General features: G+C 36.8%; 1 pseudogene; it reads right to left on the bottom strand.

Moving 5' to 3' along the window:
- Positions 1–1,922: 1,922 nt before the first annotated feature.
- Positions 1,923–5,418, bottom strand: LOC130979523 (NADP-dependent malic enzyme-like; annotated as a pseudogene).
- Between the last annotated feature and the right edge of the window lie 16,225 nt (positions 5,419–21,643).

Raw genomic sequence — 21,643 nt, 5'->3', positions numbered from 1 at the left:
AGGGTATTAAATCAAGCGTGAGAATAGTAAAAGAATAAAAAGGGTAATTGTGGTTATGAGTTTAGAGGATAGTGACTTAAGCTTGGTAAGTTCTATGGATGAAATAAGAAGAGAATTAATGATGAATCGCAAAAATGATGATGATTATGAGAATGTTAACGAGAGTGATGATGATGATGAGATTGTTGATGAGAATGATGATGATTATGAGACTGATAAAGAGAATGATGATGATTATAAGATTGTTAATGAGAATAATAACGATTAAGAGATTGATATTAAATATTATACTGATTGTGATACACCTGCCTGAGTAGATGTGGTGGCATTGATTTCACTTGTTCTGGGATATGGTGAGATATACCGGCCTGGGTAGATGCAGTGGAGTGATTCCACTTGATTTGGGTTTGGTTTGAGACTCCTGGGGTAGATGCAGTGGTTAGCCCCCACTTGCTCCCAGTCGAGGTTGATTTAAGATCTGTGAAACTATTTGAGTTTTGAATTTCCTTGGGTAGATGCAGTGGGTCGGCTCCACTTGCTCCAGGGTGAGATTCAAAATTCTGTTGACCCTGCATCGTAAGATATGGCCGGACACTTAGACTTTTCCCGATAAGCTCTCCCTCATGGATATTTTATTTTACTGGTTATGATTTTGAGCTTGAAGATGCACACTCGTAGGGACTGTCCAATGATTAGCTACCAGGACATATCGGGTTGGCTTTGTAACCGACATATGATATCATCAGCCATAGGGCAAGCATACATCATTTACATATGTTTGATTTGTTTGGGTTTGCCTAATTGTTTTGGATTATCATATATGCTATGTTACCTGATTATATGCTACTTGTTCTACTTGTACCTTAATTGTGTATTACTTGTCTGTATTACTTGTGTTTGTACAACTGAGAGGTCCCTCATGCTGGTGTCAATTAAGCTAAGGGCTGTTCCTGTTGAAATGTTTCGATGATATGATTGAATAATGATGATGATTACTAAATGAGATAATTTGAACTCTCTGCGTAGATGCAATGAAGTGATTTCACTTGCTCCAGGTAGAGAACGAGATAATTGATATTTAAATACTGAGTTCAAGGTTTACTGGCTATGGTTTGGCTTGAAATTGAGTGATGAAAGGTTTGGAAAGAAGGGAAAGATGAGGAGTTGACTAGACTTAGTATCACCTAGAACATTTGCCTAATTCATAGATTAGTGAGAACCTAAGGTGAATTAATGGATGAAAGGAAGTTTAGGATGTTTAGTGAGTTTTTATTATAGTACATTGTATTTATTTGGCTCTTTTACCGTACTGGGAACCTATGGGTCGGGGGTTCTCATTCCATATATATCTCTTGTTTTTCATATGCAGGTTCGGGTGCTCAGTAGTGAGCTGTGGTTTATCTAAAAAATGGCGAAGATCGTTGGACTCACTACAAGAAAACACGTCTATTGCCACGCTTTTAAAGCGTGGCAAAAAGATGAAAAAAGCGTGGCGATAGCTTTTCGCCACGCTTTTTGAGCTACCGCCACACTTTTGAAAGGGTGGCCTCTTAAAGGGTGACGGTTGCTCTATCGCCACACTTTTTTCAGCCTATCGCCACGCTTTTTCTTTTGCCACGCTTTTTACAAATGGCCACCCATTAAAGCGTGGCCGTATGTGGGAGATATGGCCACGCTTTAGTATGGCCATGCTTTTGAAGCGTGGCAATAGAGAGATATATGGCCACGCTTTCAAAGCGTGGCGATAGAGTGAGATATGGCCACGCTTTGCGATAGCAAGATATGGCCACCTTTTAAAGCGTGGCCATAGCCAGAGATACGGCCACGCTTTAAAAGCGTGGCAATAGCCTTATAAAATTAAAAAAAAATTCTTTTTCTGATTTTTACCTTCATCGACACAAAATATAAAATTTTTAGTTCTTTTTTATTACTTATAAATATAGTATGCAATTTTTATTACAAGACAAATCAAATACAAAATAAATCTCGAGTTTGCATAGGAAAGTGATTGTCCTGTTTACAATTTGAAAGAATTAGCAAACTTCTCTCACAACTGGTTGAAGAATTTAAGTTCCTTTGGCGATGCCTTATACAACAATCTATCTTAGCAATAAAATGAATCTGTTCCTAACAAGAATCTCATAACTGTAAAACCGCGGAGAGCACACTACTAATATGTTCTGCTTGGTTTAGTTCATGAAGCCACCACAAGCTTTGGTCTGAATCTTAGTTTGTAGCCTTTGAAACTAAACTAAACAAAACATGATATAATATGGTTCAAAAATCTCAACGGTAGTTTCTGTAGCCTGGGCTGTACATGCAATTTTCTGCATATTTGACAAGATCCTTAGGTCGAGGTAGATGAGAAGCAAGACCTGTTTTACCAAACACAGCACAAAAGATACAAGTATTGAAAAGAAAATATAGCAAAGTTGTCTGAAACTCAAAATATTTCATGAAACTAACCAAGTTCATATGCCTTGCTGCCACGTTAGCAGCAATATGTGCTGATATCTTTCTGATATTTGAGAATGGAGGGTAAATTAGTCCTTTATCATAGTTCTCCTGTGACACTTGTGCAGCCAAAGCTTCAGCTGTTGCATAAGAAGAAACCGTTAGTGAGTTCTTGGTTCTACCTTTTTGGAATTTAGATTGAATTGATTTTAGTATATTTAATCTCTCTTAGTTTGAATGAACTCACAGGCTGCCAAGAGCATCTCATCGCGGACGCGGATTGCACCAGAGATGATCAAACCCAAGCCGAAACCAGGGAATATGTAAGCATTGTTGGCCTGAACAGCAATGCAGGAAGCGCGAAAAATTAAAATGAAAAAATAAATATATAAAGGTCAGCCACTGAGATGTTTATATTGAATAACAAAATGTGTAGGTAGCAAAGGTCAAATGAAACCTGTCCAGGAACAAAGATTGCTTGACCCTACAAATTAAATTAAGATAAACAACATTAACATATAATGATGTGTGTAATCTATTCTGAATTTCCGAGGCCAATTATATAAACAGTTAGTTACCTTGCTCCATGTATAAGCTTCTTTAGCAGTGCACTCAGATTGAGATGTTTGACTAGAGAGAGCAAGAATGAGCAGTTTCTACAAAAATCATACACTATTAGAGATATAATCATGTACATATCAGGAAGAATAACTAAGGAATTCGCGCAACTAAAAGTGAACATATACAAAATTTAGCATATTTTTAGTTATTCCTTTGCCTCCACAAGCAAATACCAGGTCACTTAATATCACTTATATCCAAGGAAACAAAAAAGAAAATTTAAGAAAATAAGCCAATTTATGTAATTAAAGTAAGCTAGATAAATAAACTTGATTGCCTTGACTAATAAGGAAAAAAATAACACAGTGTACAGGAACTGAACTGAAATTTGAATCAAAACAAGAGAAGAGAAAAATCAACAATTGAGATTAAAGTGAACAACATACAATTACAATTCTTATCATAAAAAATAAATAGCCAAAGAAATATTGTAAATTTCAGTCCAGGGAAGTTGTTTCTCGTCATAATCTTTGCATCATGCGCATAACTCTGCATGTAAAAGTAAACTCCCAAAGCTTGTCATTATATTCAGCACAGAATACAATGATAGATAAATAAAAGATCTTACAGATCTAATGCTCATATAATAATTACTTCAATCTAATGACTGTTGTATTTCTTTTTTTTTATTTCCCTTTCTATCTAACATCAAAATTAAAAAAATATATTGCAAATAAAGTGATTTTGAACCTAGTAGTTGATAAAGTCAAGAACTTGTGTACATAAGTAAAACAATAATTAGTAGTGCTCCTCAAACTAAAACCTATGCAAGAGTGGAAGCAATAACAATCTGAGGTTGTGAACAAAACAGAAACAAGAAGCAATGACAATGTAACATTGTTTGAGTTGTGAAATGAAGAAAACAATTGGAAATTTAAGGAAGCAGCACATAGAATAGTTACCTAGTGGAAGAAGTAGAGAGGAGAGAGAAGTAGCCATTGTTGGCATATCATATCCAAGGTCGAAGGTTGTAATATTATATGTCATTTGATGTGGATAAACCAAATCCACTTAAACACATCACCTGTCAGAAACTATCCTTTTATCTTTTTCTTTTTCTTTTTTTTTTCTTTTTCCTTTTCCTCCCCTACAGATAACATAAAATCTTAATCCTTAATAAATCTTGTAGTAGTATAAAATAATTTATACCACTCAAATCTTTTATTTAATATGCAAAGAATAGAATCATCAACAGAAGGATTTGTGTATTAAACAGCAGTAGTAAATAGCATGTTTCCCAGGTTCAAGCAAGCAATAAACAGAATTCATATGACTTAACCAGTTCCACAAACTGAAATCATTGCAGTTCATATAATATGGACCAAGCAACAAGCAGAGCAGCACTCAGCAACAACAAACCAAGAAAAATTAATGAAACAGTAACACTTTCACAGCATCTATTTTGGACAATGAAAAAAAAAATACAATAAACAGCAATCACAAGTCTAGAATTCAACACCAAAATAGCACAATAAACAAGTTCATCCAGGGCAACATTTAGAGGAAATAAAAAATCAAAATAAAGTGAATTGATAACACTGACATCGGGCAACCATCATTGTAAAGATTAAAATGCAACTAAGAAGATATACCTTTACAAATTCATATATAGCTTCAAACAACAAGCTAAGATCACACTAACCCGGTTTTGATATCTTTCAATACAATATTTATTAGGTTTCGAGAACCTTAGCTAATCTGTTTATTAGCTAATGAAGCTACCGAATTCATATATACAAAAAAATTTCTTAGGGCAAGAAAAAAAAAGTAGGCTACAGTTTAGGGATTGTAAAATAATATAACAGCTAAAATATCAAAATTCAAAATGCAAGTTTCGAAATCTGAATATCTTCTCACAAATTCCCCAAATTTTCAAATTATGCCAATCACCCGTTCCCCACCAAAACCTCCCCAAATTGTGCACAACACTAAAAACCCCCTAAAATTTGCAAATGCACAAACCAATTTCATATCTGAAAAGCAATGCTGGCGCGAATTGAAACATGAAAGAAAGAGGAGAAGAACCTGAAACAACGCAACGAAAGCAAAGATTCCTTCAACAAGGGCAAGACCGACATTGACACCGAGCAAGAGACGCGGAAAATAGTTGCCGCCTCCGAGCTCTGACATCTTCCCACATTGTCCCTTGTCGTATTCGCTTTTGGAAGGAATCGGTTGAAAGAGGTGGCGCTAACGGTAAAGATGCTGGTAACGGCGACGAGGAGACGAGGCGGAGGGGGAGCAGAGGCAAATGGCGCAGCGAGGGTGGTTCTGGTGACGGTAGGGATGTGAGCTCCTCCAGGGGTAGCCAGGATGAAAGAGTGACTAGGGTGAAAGAGTGAGCTCGATCGCGAAAAGGGTAGCTCCATTAGGGTTGGGGACCGGGTCGAAATCTCTTCAATTGGATTGGGGACCGGGTTGGGGGCCGGGTCTGGGTTTTTTTTAAAAAAACCTTTTGGCCACGCTTTTAAAGCGTGCCAAAAGAGGACCAGGATATGGCCACGTTTTGTAAGCATGGCCGTAATGAAATCATGTTGCCACGCTTTTAAAACGTCCTTGTTTCTCTCTATGGCCACGCTTTTGAAGCGTGGCAAAAAAAATGTGGCCGTTTCTCTAATCAATTGCCACCCTTCCAAATGCGTGGCCGTTGACCCTTTTCGCTATGTTTTTGAAGCGTGACAAGAAAAAACGTGGCCAAATCTCTATTCAATCGCCACCCACATAAAAGCGTGGCCATTAACCACTTTTGGCCACGCTTTAAAAGCGTGGCAAAAAAAAGCATGGCCATAGGCCTGTTTTCTTGTAGTGACTCTGTTTTACTTTTGTTTAGAATCTCTCCGCACTTATTTTGAAAACCTTGTCGTTATGTATTTATTTTCCTTTTGAAAACTTGCCTATAGAGGCTTTGATGTATATTCTGTGAGAGATAGGAAAGTTACTGTTGTCAACTGATTTTATTACTGTACCCTAGTCGGCCTAAGCTTCGCAGGTGGTGACTACTGGCAATTATATTTATGTCTATATACATATATGTACCTTATCTTGATTCACTATCCGAATACGTTTTATCTTCTTTTGTCGATACGCGAGTGTTACGATTTTGCGATTTTATTTTTACTCCTTTCAGGCTTCTCAATTAATACTTTTCAATTATACTTATAACCATGTATTAAAATCCACCTTGAAAGTTGTACCACCTTATTATCATGGACTTATGACTCGAGCATAAGAATTTGAATATTAGCGTGTTAACGCCGACATAGTAAACACACGTCCCTGCTGCTGATCCCTCCCATCTTCTTGTCTCTTTCTCTATGGACAATTCTAGGATAGATGCCTGGCTCCACTATATTAGTAGCATACACCCAGTCTAGCTCTACACAGAGTGTTAGGATGATATTGATGAGCGGATAATTTATACGCTTTTTGGCATTATTTTTAGGTTGATTTTAGTAGGTTCTAGCTACTTTTTAGTATGTTTTTATTAGTTTTCATGAAAAATTCATATTTCTGGACTTTACTATGAGTTTGTGTGTTTTTCTGTGATTTCAGGTATTTTCTGGCTGAAATTGAGGGATCTGAGCAAAAATCTGATTCAGGCTAAAAAATGACTGCTAATGCTGTTGGATTCTGACCTCTCTACACTCAAAATGGATTTTCTGGAGCTACAAGAGTCTAATTAGTGCGCACTCAATTGCGTTGAAAAGTAGACATCCAGGGCTTTTTCGCAATATATAACAGTCCATACTTGGCTCAAACGTAAACGACGTAAACTGGTGTTTAACGCCAGTTCCATGTTCCATTCTAGCGTTAAACGCCCAAAACAGGTTACAACCTAGTGTTTAACTCCAGAAACAGCCCAAGCACGTGAAAAGCTCAAGTCTCAGCCCCAGCACACACCAAGTGGGTCCTGGAAGTGGATTTCTGTACTATCTATCTTAGTTTACTCATTTTCGTAAACCTAGGTTACTAGTTTAGTATTTAAACAACTTTTAGAGATTTATTCTAGACCTCATGACATTTTAGATCGAAACTTTGTATTTTTTGACGGCATGGGTCTCTAAACTCCATTGTTGGGGGTGAGGAGCTCTACTGTGTCTCGATGAATTAATGCAATTATTTCTGTTTTTCATTCAAACACGCTTGTTTCTATCTAAGATATTCATTCGCACTTCAATATGATGAATGTGATGATCCGTGACACTCATCACCATTCTAAACCTATGAACACGTGCCTGACAACCACCTCCATTCTACATTAGATTGAATGAGTATCTCTTGGATTCCTTAATCAGAATCTTCGTGGTATAAGGTAGAATCCATTGGCAGCATTCTTGAGAATCCAGAAAGTCTAAACCTTGTCTGTGGTATTCCGAGTAGGATTCAGGGATTGAATGACTGTGAAGAGCTTCAAACTCATAAAGGGTTGGGCATAGTGACAGACGCAAAAGGATCAATGGATCTTATTCCAGCATGAGTGGGAACCGACAGATGATTAGCCGTGCGGTGACAGCACACATGGACCATTTTCACTTACATGATGGATGGTAGCCATTGACAACGGTGATCCACCAACACACAGCTTGCCATAGGAGGAACCTTGCGTGCGTGAAGAAGAAGACAGGGGAAAAGCAGAGATTCAGAAGACAAAGCATCTCCAAAACTCCAACATATTCTCCATTACTGTTTAACAAGTATTATTTAATCCATGCTTTTTATTTACTACCAATCAAAACTGAGAATTATTATTATCCTGACTAAGAGTTACAAGATAACCATAGCTTGCTTCAAGCCAACAATCTCCGTGGGATTCGACCCTTACTCACGTAAGGTATTACTTGGACGACCCAGTGCACTTGCTGGTTAGTGGTACGAGTTGTGAAAAGTGTGATTTACAATTTCGTGCACCAAGTTTTTGGCACTGTTGCCGGGGATTGTTCGAGTTTTTAGGAAAAATTTGTCCTTTTGGTTTAGAGTCACTAGGATTGCATCTTTTATTATCCTTTTTTAAAAATCTTTCAAAAATATTATTTTTCTTTATTAGTTTTTATTTTTCTTGGAGTCTTTTGTTTGAGTTTAGTTTCATATCTTAAGTTTGGTGTCAATTGCATGTTTTTATTCTCATTTGAAAATACTTTTTTAAAACACGTTAAATTTATAGCTCAGTTGGCTAGAGCGTTGTGCTTGTGTTCTTGGTAATTGGGTATATTTCTTTTAAAACTTTTTCAAAAATAATTTTTCTTTGATTAAATCTTGTGTCAATTTTTAAGTTTGGTGTTCTCTTGTTAATTTTCCTTTAGTTTTTCGAAAATTTCATTGTGGTTTTCTAAATATTTTAAGTTTGGTGTTCTATCTTCATGTTCTTGTTGTTCTTGTGAGTCTTCAAGGTGTTCTTGAGTCTTCCTTGTGTTTTGATCTTAAAATTTTTAAGTTTGGTGTTCCTTGGTGTTTTCCCTCCAAAATTTTTGAAAATAAGGAGCATTAGATCTAAAAATTTTAAGTTGTGTGTCTTTTTTGTGTTTTTCTCTTTCATCATAAAATTCAAAAATAAAAAAAAATTATCTTCTCTAACTATTTTTTTAGCAAAAATTTCGAAATTTTTCAAAAAAAAAATTTAAATTTCAATTTCAAAATTTTACCTTATCATATCTTAGTTGTTAAATTTTTAAAAATCATATCTTTTTCAATCATATCTTTTCCAATCAAATCTTTTCAACCATATCTTATTTAGTAGGATCAAAAGTGATTGTGTACACTGACCATGCTGCTCTTAAATATCTACTCACAAAGCAGGATTCAAAACCCAGGCTCATAAGATGGGTGTTGCTTCTGCAAGAGTTTGATATAGAAATAAGAGACAGAAAAGGGACAGAAAATCAAGTAGTTGATCACCTATCCCGGATAGAACCAGTAGCAGGAGCGTCCCTCCCTCCTACTGAGATCTCTGAAACTTTTCCGGATGAGCAATTGTTTGCTATTCAGGAAGCTCCGTGGTTTGCAGACATTGCAGACTAGATTAAAAGCTCAGTAATAGTCCAGCTAAAGACAGTAAAGAAGCGCTTGCTGGGAGGCAACCCAATTTTATCTATCTATGTTAAAATTCCAATGTTATTTTGTGTTTTCTTTAGGTTAATGATCATGTGAAGTCATAAAAATAACTGTAAAAATTAAAGCAAAATTAAAAATAGCACACCCTGGAGGATAAGCTTATTGGCGTTTAAACGCCAGTAAGAAGCATCAGACTGGCGTTTAACGCCAGAAAGGAGCATCAAGCTGGCGTTAAACGCCAGAAACAGGCTGCAAGCTGGCGTTTAACGCTAGAAACAAGCAGCAGTCTGGCGTTAAACGCCAGGATTGCACTAAGAGGGCGTTCTACACGCCTAAATGGTGCAGGGATGAGAAATTCTTGACACCTCAAGATCTGTGGATCCCACAGGATCCTCACCTAACCCACCCATTCACACACCTCCATCTCCTCCACTTCTCCTTCTACTCCCTTCTTTCTTCTCTTGCTCGAGGATGAGCAAACCTTTTAAGTTTGGTGTGGAAAAAGCGTTGCTTTTTATTTTTCCATAACCATTTATGGCACCTAAGGCCGGAGAAACCTCTAGAAAGAGGAAAAGAAAGGCAGTTGCTTCCACATCTGAGTCATGAGAGATGGAGAGGTTCATCTCAAGGGTCCATAGATCAGTGGTAGAGCATTTGATTGCAGATCAAAGAGCCTTGAGGAAAGAGCAACAAAGGCAAGGAAGAGACATAGAGGAGCACCATTAGATCTTCAAGAGGAAGAACAAGCCGCCATCACTAAGGTGGACTCATTCCTTAACTTCCTTGTTCTTATTTTTCTATTTTTTCGATTTTCATACTTTATGTTTGGCTATGTTTTGTGTCTTTACTACATGATCATTATTGTCTAGTGTCTATGTCTTAAAGCTATGAATAACTCCATGAATCCTTCACCTCTCTTAAATGAAAAATGTTCTAAAAACAAAAGAACAAGAAGTACATGAGTTTCGAATTCATCCTTGAAATTAGTTTAATTATATTGATGTGGTGACAATACTTTTTGTTTTCCGAATGAATGCTTGAACAGTGCATATTTTTTATATTGAATTTTATGAATGTTAAAATTGTTGGCTCTTGAAAGAATGATGAACAAGAGAAATGTTATTGATAATCTGAAAAATCATAAAATTGATTCTTGAAGCAAGAAAAAGCAGTGAATAACAAAAGCTTGCAAAAAAATGGTGAAAAAAAATATAAAAGAAAAAGAAAAAGGAAGCAGAAAAAGCCAATAGCCCTTAAAACCAAAAGGCAAGGGTAAAAAGGATCCAAGGCTTTGAGCATCAATGGATAGGAGGGCCCAAGGAAATAAATCCAGGCCAAAGCGGCTAAATCAAACTGTCCCTAACCATGTGCTTGTGGCATGCAAGTCCAAGTGAAAAGCTTGAGACTGAGTAGTTAAAGTCGTGATCCAAAGAAAAAGAGTGTGCTTAAGAACTCTGGACACCTCTAATTGGGGACTTTAGCAAAGCTAAGTCACAATCTGAAAAGGTTCACCCAGTTATGTGTCTGTGGTATTTATGTATCCGGTGGTAATACTGGAAAACAAAGTGCTTAGGGCCACGGCCAAGACTCATAAAGTAGCTGTGTTCAAGAATCAACATACTAAACTAGGAGAATCAATAACACTATATGAATTCTGAGTTTCTATAGATGCCAATCATTCTAAACTTCAAAGGATAAAGTGAGATGCCAAAATGTTCAGAAGCAAAAAGCTACTAGTCCCGCTCATCTAATTAGAACTAAGCTTCATTGATATTTTGGAATTTATATTATATTCTCTTCTTTTTATCCTATTTGATTTTCAGTTGCTTGGGGACAAGCAACAATTTAAGTTTGGTGTTGTGATGAGCGGATAATTTATACGCTTTTTGGCATTGTTTTTAGGTAGTTTTTAGTAGGTTCTAGCTACTTTTTAGTATGTTTTACTAGTTTTCAGGCAAAATTCATATTTCAGGACTTTACTATGAGTTTGTGTATTTTTCTGTGATTTCAGGAATTTTCTGGCTGAAATTGAGGGATCTGAGCAAAAATCTGATTTAGGCTGAAAAAGGACTGCTGATGCTGTTGGATTCTGACCTCCTTGCACTCGAAATAGATTTTCTGGAGCTACAAGAGTCCAATTGGCGCGCTCTCAAATGCGTTGGAAAGTAGACATCCAGGGCTTTCAGCAATATATAATAGTCCATACTTGGTTCAAAGATAAACGACATAAACTGGCGTTTAACGCCAGTTCCATGTTCCATTCTGACGTTAAACGCCAGAAACAGGTTACTAGTTGGAGTTAAACGCCCAAAACAGGTTACAACCTGGCGTTTAACTCCAGAAACAGCCCAGGCACATGAAAATCTCAAGTCTCAGCCCTAGCACACACCAAGTGGGCTCCAGAAGTGGATTTCTGCACTATCTATCTTAGTTTACTCATTTTCTATAAACCTAGGTTACTAGTTTAGTATTTAAACAACTTTTAGAGATTTATTCTGGACCTCGTGACATTTTAGATCGGAACTTTGTATTTTTTGATGGCATGTGTCTCTAAACTCCATTATTGGGGGTGAGGAGCTCTGCTGTGTCTCGATAATTTAATGTAATTATTTCTATTTTTCATTCAAACACGCTTGTTTCTATCTAAGATATTCATTCGCTCTTCAATATGATGAATGTGATGATCCGTGACACTCATCACCCTTCTCAACCTATGAACACGTGCCTGACAACCACCTCCGTTCTACGTTAGATTGAATGAGTATCTCTTGGATTCCTTAATCAGAATCTTCGTGGTATAAGCTAGAATCCATTGGCAGCATTCTTGAGAATCCAGAAAGTCTAAACCTTGTTTGTGGTATTCCGAGTAGGATTCAGGGATTGAATGAGTGTGATGAGCTTCAAACTCATAAGGGTTGGGCGTAGTGACAGACGCAAAAGGATCAATGGATCTTATTCCAGCATGAGTGAGAACCGACAGATGATTAGTCATGCGATGACAGCGCACCTGGACCATTTTCACTGAGAGGACGGATGGTAGCCATTGACAACGGTGATCCGCCAACACACAGCTTGCCATAGGAGGATCCTTGCGTGCGTGAAGAAGAAAACAGGGGGAAAGCAGAGATTCAGAAGACAAAGCATCTCCAAAACTTCAACATATTCTCCATTACTGTTTAACAAGTATTATTTAATCCATGCTTTTTATTTACTACCAATCAAAACTGAGAATTATTATTATCCTGACTAAGAGTTACAAGATAACCATAGCTTGCTTCAAGCCAACAATCTCCGTGGGATTTGACCCTTACTCACGTAAGATATTACTTGGACGACCCAGTGCACTTGCTAGTTAGTGGTACGAGTTGTGAAAAGTGTGATTTACAATTTCGTGCACCAGATATGCCCCATATCTCCTACATGTCAAGTTATTCGGAGAATTTTGAATCTGCTCTCCCTTGCCTTATCTGTGATTGTTTGTTATTGTTGAACCTCTGGAAATTATTTTGACCCTGAGATGGTTGGGAAATATAGCCTTCTCGCTTAAAGTTCCAACCTCTAGGCACAAAGTTCCTTCTCTGATCTCTCCTAACAATAGATCAGTGATCACCTTTGTCCAATGCTACCTTTCTCGCATAATCTTCAGCAAATTTGCTCTTATTTACAAATTCAGAGAAAATACTCAGGATGTTACTCTGCAAACCACCTTCATATTTTATGCATTTTCACTCTTCAAAATCTCCCGGAGCACCCTGACAAATCCTAGAGAATCGGCATAGTTCCTTAAACCGACTGGTATACTCTGCCACTGACATAGGACCCTGCTTCAACTGTAACAACTCATGCTTCTTCATCGTCCTGACTCAATTAGGGAAATACTTCTTATGAAACTCAGATTGGAATACATCCTAAGGGATTGCAGCATTATCTCGCTGCAGAAGGTGTCAGGTCCCCTGCCACTAATATTGAACTTCACCCATCAGCTGATAAGTAGCAAACTTGACACACTGATCTTCAGGCACTTATTGCGCTCGCAAGGCTCGTTCGTTCCATCGCCTAAACAAATTTTCAGCTTCTATCGGGTTTACGGTTCCTCTAAAGGATGGTCAATGGTGGATTTATCTTCATAAAAGTTGCCAATGTCATCGGCCCATTATCTCTTTTACCCCCATTTTTGTTATTAACTTGCTAACCAAAGACCTCAGTTGTTGCCTGCATAGCAGCCGCTATGTTCTCCAAGGCATTCATAAAATTCATGGGATTATTTGCAATTGTTTCAAGTTCCGCATTACTGTTCCAGCCTCTGCCTCGACCGCACCTGCATCCACGAGTCATCATTTGGTTCCTGTTCACAACAAACAAGTGATATCAAGGTGATCAATCTCAATATCTCAAGTCTAATGCTTCAAAATCCTAAATTCATACTCATGAACAAATATGCCACATATATCAATTAGATATTCTAATTAGCATATCCACACACCCAGAGTATGCCCAAAAGCATAGTCAGTCCATCCCTCAGGCTCTACAGGAACGAATTGCTCTGATACCATATTGTAACACCCTACCACACAGAGCTTTATACTTAAGTCGTAAAATAGAGGTGGTGAGGTATTACAACATCTAAAATAAAAATACATATATATATATATATATATATATATATATATATATGAAAAAGTGATAAATCACTATTTTATGGTTTATCTTGTGCTAAATTGAGTGGTTTTTATCAGTTCTTCATACACTTATTCATATAATTTGCATGTTTTAGATTTGCCTTTCTAATTCTGTTCTATGATTGAAAACTTGCTTCCTAAGCCTTTAAATTGTCAATCTTTAACTCCCCTTTATACCATTCGATGTCGTGATCTGTGAAGTGTTTTCAGGATTTATAGGGCAGGAATGGCTTGGAGAATGGAAAGAAAGCTTGCAAAAATGGAAGGAGCACAAGAAACCAAGGAGCTATACGCGTAACTTGGCGCATTCCATCGACGCATAGGCGTAACTGACGCATACACGTAACTGACGCATATGCGTGACACGTGCAGAAGGCCATCGACGCGTACCCGTACGCGTATCTGACGCATACACGTGACGTGTGTAATACGCTGCAACTGTAGAATTCGTTGGGGGCGATTTTGGGCCGAGTTTGGATCCAGTTTTCGGCCCAAAAATACAGACTAGAGCCAGGGGACAGCAGAGACTCAAGAGACATTCGCATTCACTTAGTTTTAGTTTTAGTTTTGGAATCTTGGAGAGAAATTACCACTTCCTCTAGGTTTCTTCATATTCATAGGTTCTTAGATTTCTAGTTTTATGCTTTGGATTGGATATTGAGAAGAGTTACGACCTCCGTTGAAGTTTCTATTATCATAGTTTATTTTCTTATTCCCTTGCTCTTTTATTTCCCATTTATCTTGTTCAGAGTTACATATGGATATCTTCAATTTTGGAAGTTATTAATGTAAAGAGTATTTTTCTATTTAATTTCTTTATTTGCTTAATTATCTCAATTCAATTTTAATTACCATGTCTTCTTTCTACTCCCTTTACATGCATGCGAAAATGGCATCCATGTCAATGGAGTAGGTTCTCAACTTGACTTTGGAGTTGATTAATAGGAGACCTTTGAGTTGGAATACTCAAGAGTTAATTGGCAATTGAAAGTTGTAGGCTGACTCTCTGGTCACTAACGCTAATCCTTCCCAAGGGAGAAGAATAGGACTTGTGAATCAGAGTTGGCTCAATTACTTGACTTTCCTTTATTCGGTAAAGGTTAACTAAGTAAAAACAACAACCTCTTACTATTACTCTTGGGAAAATCCAACAAGGATAGAACTTCCGATTAATCTTCTCCAAGTCAAGGCTTTTTATTTTAATTACATAAAATCTCTCCTTAATCTCCACTGCTTTAATTTATAATAATTTATTTTTCCATTCCCCAACTCCAAATTTCTCGAAAAATTTCGGATCAATAAATAGTACTCTCTTAGCAACTCGTTGGGAGCCGACCTGGAAATTCTACTCCCAGTATTTTATTCTTAATTTGTGACAAACCCCTTTTAAATTGATAAGCAGAATTTTTGCCGGTTAAGAACTGTACTCGCAACGCTATTCTTATTATAAATTCTTAATCGGTAATTTTTTGCCCATCAAAAAGTCATAACTAGGAGCCTTCAGAAAGAAGCTAAACAAAACAGTAAAAGAAAAGTGCATCATACACGCAAAGAGAACATAAAAAGGCTAAACAAACTCAAAAGGAAGGACAAACTACATATATACAAACAGGCACGGACCTATGCTTGGTGATGGTGGGGCACTTGCCCCCACTCTCATTTTATTTTTTTAAACAAAAAAAAAGTATACATATATAATATGTCCCTATTTTAAATTTTAAATGACCACATTACAAATAAACTAACCCATTTTATCTTTCTATTATGTTAACTATTAATTAACCTAATTAAATTTAGTCTTCTTCCATTCTCAAATTTCAGCCATCACTTATTTATTCTCTTAAACCCTCTTCTTAGTTTCATATTTTCAACATTCCTTTTCTATTCCTTGTCTAGTGGTCATCTTATCTACATCAAAAGGTAAACTTTAAATTCTCTATTTTGTTTTATATAGCTCTCTATGACTCTATGTATCTTTCAATTTCATTGTTTCTCTTTTTGATATTTTCAATTACAAATTTTAATTCAAACAATTATAATTTAGGTATTAATCTATTTTTTATTCTCTTCATGAATTTATATATTTTATTTTATTCTCAATTTAGTTATCCTTATTATTTATTTGTTTATCTTTTGTTCTATTCTATTATATGTAATTATGTTGCATATAAATTTTTAAAGTGAATTGATCAATTTACTAATTTAGAATATATATTTTTTATTTTTAAAAATAGTAATAGAAAAATATTTCAAAAGAAAGTTATAGAATCTGAAGTCGCTTCATTAGATTTGAAGCGAAAAAAGTTAGCAGCTAATGTAATTTTTTTTTTTGTATTCAAATAATTAATGTGCACTTTTACATTTTTAAATTTAAATTAATATATCTTTTAAAAGTAATGTATATTATTTTTACCCCCCAAACATAAATTTTCTGGGTCTGTCACTATATACAAAGATCAGAGTTCCAAAATACAGATATCAAGCTCCAAACTCGACCTGCGAACCTAAAGCCGGCCAGAGTATACATATATATATATAATCCCAAAATTATCCCTGAATATAAACAAAACACTTGTTTCTCCAAAAGCAACCTCTAAGAGGGCAAAATACAAAATATACATGCGGAGAATCTATATACATGGCCTAAAAGAACATAACAGTCCAAAAGATAGATCTTCGCTTGTAAGGAGGGTTTCCAGACGCTCAACGAGGTGCCTCTCGACCTGCATTTGAAAAATAGCAGAATATGTATGGAATGTGAACAGGGGGTTTTTAGCATGGTAAAGGTGCCTGCATAGATAATATATAAGGTCCCAAGAAAGTCAGAGGCAATCCTATAACTCCAACACTCAAAAATTAAGCTGTGAGAATCATATTAAGCTATAAATTTGGTAATCTAACTACGGGTGTCTAAATTTAATCTAACTCTTCAACTTACTGCCTCCTTTAAACCTCCTAATCATCGTTAGAACAACCCCCTCCCCCCAATACTTCTGCCAAGAGGGGGTCTCTCAGAAAACATACACACACAATTCAAGTAAGGAAAACATAAATAGAACACAAATACGGCAAATAGGCAACTAGCAGATAAGCATAGTTAAACAATTAGAAAAACCAAGATAATGCATACTCAAGAAAATCATACAAATGCACATGATGTATGCCTGCCCTATGACTAATGAGTCTCATCTTTCGGTTATATAACCAACCTGACATGTCTTGATAGCTAACCGTAGACAGACACTCTATGCGTACATTCCCAAACTCAAAATTTTCCATGGAAAAAACCCTAAGCTCAAATCAGTATATATATTTATATATGCATGTCCATGAGAGAACCTGGAGAGTTAAAATGCCTAGTCACATCTTGCGATAGAAAGTTAACAATGTTTCGAGTCTCAACCTGGAGCAGGTACACAGTAAAACTTGTGTCTCAAATAATTTAATCACAATTCATCATTATCAATATCATTCTCAATCGTGTCTCATTAAATCTAAATCATCATTATTGTCTCCATCATTATCAATTACTTCTCTTTCAACATTATCAACACCCCAGTACGTAGTTAATCATTTCACATATCTCCTTCAATATCTACTTAACATATTCAACATGCTCATCCTATATCTAAAGCTTAACAACTCACTATGAGACCCTAAACAGGTGTTAAAGAAGCTTGAAAAACTAGAGAATATGTTTTAAACTAAAAAATTCAACTTTTACCCAAAAACACAAAACCACAATTTTTTCCAAAATTTTTAATTCAAAGTCCATCATATTACAACCAAAACAACCTCTCATGTCTCAAACCATATTTACATGCTTTCCAAAATCACTTCACAATATACCAACACTAAAAACCACACAATCTATTGGTGCACAAAACTCGCTCCGCAGAATTCACACAGATAGACCAGCAAGTATACCGGGTCGTCCAAGTAATATCTGAGGTGAGTCAGGGTCGATCCCCCAAGAATTGTTGTTTTGAGCAAGCAGTGGATACCTTGTAGATCTTAGTTAGGTGGATAGAAAATATAGTTTGTCATGGAAAACGCATTAAATAAATAAAGCTAGAAATACCGGATTGATTTGTGAAAACAATAATGGACGAATAGTTAAGGCTTCAGAGATGTTTTGTCTTTCCGGATTAACTTTTCTTACCATCTATCTCAATAACTTTCTAATTTATTCAATGGCAGCCATAAGTGATTAACTCATGTCCTCTCATCAAGTTAATCTCTACTACTGCAGCAATCTACCTCGTTGAGATGACTCATGCCCTCTTATCAAGCCACCTCTAGGTTTCTCACTGTAGCAGAAGATGAAGCTCTAATGACATCATTCTCCTTCGCGATCCTACTCAAGGTTCCACAGACAAGGCAGATCTTCCGGATCAGAGAGGGTTGCTTCTCTGACTCTAGCCTTAATGCCACAGAAACCTCACGCACCGATAGACAATGGCATTATGTGTCACATATCCAAAATTCCTCAGACGCTCTATACGAATCCGCAATACAAACTCTAGCTTTAGTTCAACGCTATCCAGGTTAGGAATCGCACAGAACCCAAGTAGAACAAGAGTGATTGTCACGGGTCACTCTCATTCATGAGATGAAGAACAAGAATGCATAAGAGAATAGAATCAGAATTGTATTAAAAATAGAACAGTAATATTATAAATCCATGAAACTCAGCAAAGCTCCTAACCCTAACTTAGGAGATTAGTGACTCATACTGTACATAATAAGGTTTGAAAATAATGAGGGAGGAAGAAGATCCTAAACATGAGTGATCTTTTCCTATATATACTAATCTAACAACTAAAGATTACAGAAATAAGATAAACTAAGTTGATAGTGCAAAAATCCACTTCTAGGGGAGTGTTTGGGCTGAACTTGAGTATCTCCCACGTGCTAGTGTCCCTTAGCGGCATTGAACACTGGCTAAGGACCCCCTTCAGGGCGTTGAACTCCAGTTGCTTCCCTGTGGGTGCTGGATGCTAGGAATGGGGCAGGTAGCTAGCATTGAACGCCAGTTTTCGGCCTTCATTTATAAAACAAAGTATGAACTATTATATATTTCTGGAAAGCTCTAGATGTTAAATTTCCATATCTGTTGAGAGCACACCATTTGGACTTCTATAGCTCCAGAAAAGCTCCTTCGAGTGTACGGAAGTCAGATCCTGACAGCATCTGTAGTCCTTTCTCTATTTCCGAATTAGACTTCTGCTCAAGCTCCTCAATTTCAAACAGAAAATACCTGAAATTACCATAAAACACACAAACTCAAAGTAGAATCCAAAAATGTGAATTTTTCACTAAAAACTATGAAAACATAATAAAACTTAAACAAAACATAATGAAAACTATATGAAAACAATGCCAAAATTCGTATAAAATATCCGCTCATCAAAACACCAAAATAAAATTGTTGCTTGTCCCCAAGCAACCAAAAACAAAGTAGGATAAAAAGAAATATAAAAATACAATAAATCTCAGAGTTCTCAATGAAGCTCAGTTTTAATTAGATGAGCGGGACTTAGTAGCTTTTTGCTTCTGAATAGTTTTAGCATCTCACTTTCTATTGAAGCTTAAAATGATTAGCATATTTAGGAACTCAGAGTCCAGATGATATTATTGATTCTTCTATTTAAGTTCTTTTTTATTCTTGAACACAGCTTCTTTAGAGTCTTGGTCGTGACCCTAAGCATTTTGCTTTCCAGTATTACCACCGGATACATAAATGCCACAGACACTTTAACTGGGTGAACCCTTTTGGATTATGACTCAGCTTTGCTAGAATCCCTAGCCAGTGGTGACTAGAGTTCTTAAGCACATTCTTTGCCTTGGACCATGACTTTAACTGCTCAGTCTCAAGCTTTCACTTGACACCTTCACACCACAAGCATATAGTTAAGGAACCAACTCAATTGAACTGTTTAGGCTAAGATATTTTCTTTAGGCCCTCCTAACTATTGATGCTCAAAACCTTGGATCCTTGCTCTTGTCTTTTGGTTTAAAGAGCTATTGGCTTTTTGCTCTTGCCTTTTAGTTTTAAGAGCTATTGGCTTTCTCTGCTTGCTTCTTCTTTTTTTCTTTTTTTTCGCACAAGCATATATTTTTTTCTTTTATTACTTTTTGCTGCTTTTTCTTGCTTCAAGAATCAATTTTTGAATTTTTTAGATCACCAATAATATTTCACTTTTATCATTATTCTTTCAAGAGCCAACATTCTTTACCCCAATATCAAACATGCACTATTTATTCATACATTCAGAAAAGGAAAGCAATGCCACGACATAATATAATTGAACTATTCTTCATATAAAACTCAAAATTCATGCATCTTACTTTTCTTTCAATTAAAATAATTTTTCTTTCAAGCAAGGTGAGAGATGCATGGAATATTTTATAGCTTTAAGACATAAAGACAGATGATCATGCACTAGAAACAGACAATAGAACAAAATACATGGAAAACAAAAATGAAAAATAGCATAGGAAATAGGGGATTAAGGGAACGAATCCACCTTAGTGATGGTGGCAACTACTCCTTCTAGAGGATCTAATGGAGAGCTTGATCTCTTCTATGTCACATCCCTGCCTCTGTTGTTCTTCCCTCATAACTCTTTGTTCTTCCCTCATGGCTCTTTGATCTTCTCTTATGTCATGGAGGATGGTAGAATGCTCTTGATGTCTCATCCTCAACTCATCCATGCTAGTGCTTAGTTCTCCAAGAGAAGTGTGCAAATGATCCCAATAGCCTTGGAGAGGAAAATGCATCCCTTGAGGCATCTCAGGGATTTCTTGTTGAGGCAGCTCCACATGTTCTTGCTGTAGTCCATGTGCTGGCTCTTGAGTTTGCTTCATCCTTCTTTTAGTGATGGGCTTGTCCTCTTCTATGAAAATTCCAGCTGAATTGTATAGGTGACAAATAAGGTGTGGGAAGTGGGGACAAGTGCCCTTCCCTTCCTCTTCCTTGAGGTTTCACTAGTATTTGGTACCATACTTGGGGATGGTAGAAGCCAAAAAGCAAAGTTTTTGCAACACCACACTTAAGAGTTTTACTCGTCCTCAAGCAAATATGAACACTTGGGAATGAGAGAGTAGAAGGAGAAGAAGAAAGAGGGAGAGATAAAGGGTGAGGTAGGTGGGGTAGGTGGAGTTTCTGTGGGACCCACTGGTCTTGGGAGCTAGGGATTTCAAATTCCCTGCCCCCTTGTGGGCGTTGAACGCCCAGCTGCTGCTCTTGGCTGGCATTCAACGCCAGCTATGTACCTCTTATTGGGCATTGAACGCCCTTGAGGGTGCTCCTGCCTGGCGTTCAATGCCAGGTCTGTGCCTCTGTTGGGGCTGAATGCCCAGGGTCTGCCCCTTGACTGGCATTCAATGTCAACTTTAGGCTCCCTGGCTGGCGTTCAATGCCAGCTATGTGCTCCTTGGACGGCGTTTAACGCCAGTAATGTACTCCCTGGTTGGTGTTCAATGCCACTAAGGTTTTTGCTCGAGGGTGTTCTGCTTCCAACTCTAACTGTTTGTATTTCTGTTCTAACTACTGCATATGATCACAAACATTAAAAAGCAAGTGAAAACTCTAAAAATAAACTAAAATAAACTCAAATGAAAATAAACAAAAGAATTAAGAATAGAAATACTCTATTCATGGTTGGGTTGCTTCCTAATAAGTGCTTCTTTAAAGTCATTAGCTTGACACTCGATTGCTGACTTTCTTCCTCTTCTTCTAGTTGGTTAACAGAAATGACTCTATGGGAGAAGAGGAGGATATTAGTGCCCTCAGATTTAAATTTCTCCTAACAAGCTTTCTTTTAGTGTGATGAGCT

Source organism: Arachis stenosperma, chromosome 5, assembly GCF_014773155.1.
Source record: "Arachis stenosperma cultivar V10309 chromosome 5, arast.V10309.gnm1.PFL2, whole genome shotgun sequence".
Classification (NCBI taxonomy): Eukaryota; Viridiplantae; Streptophyta; class Magnoliopsida; order Fabales; family Fabaceae; genus Arachis; species Arachis stenosperma.
The sequence above is the reverse complement of the archived record's forward strand: the minus strand, read 5'-3'. Positions and strand labels throughout refer to the sequence as shown.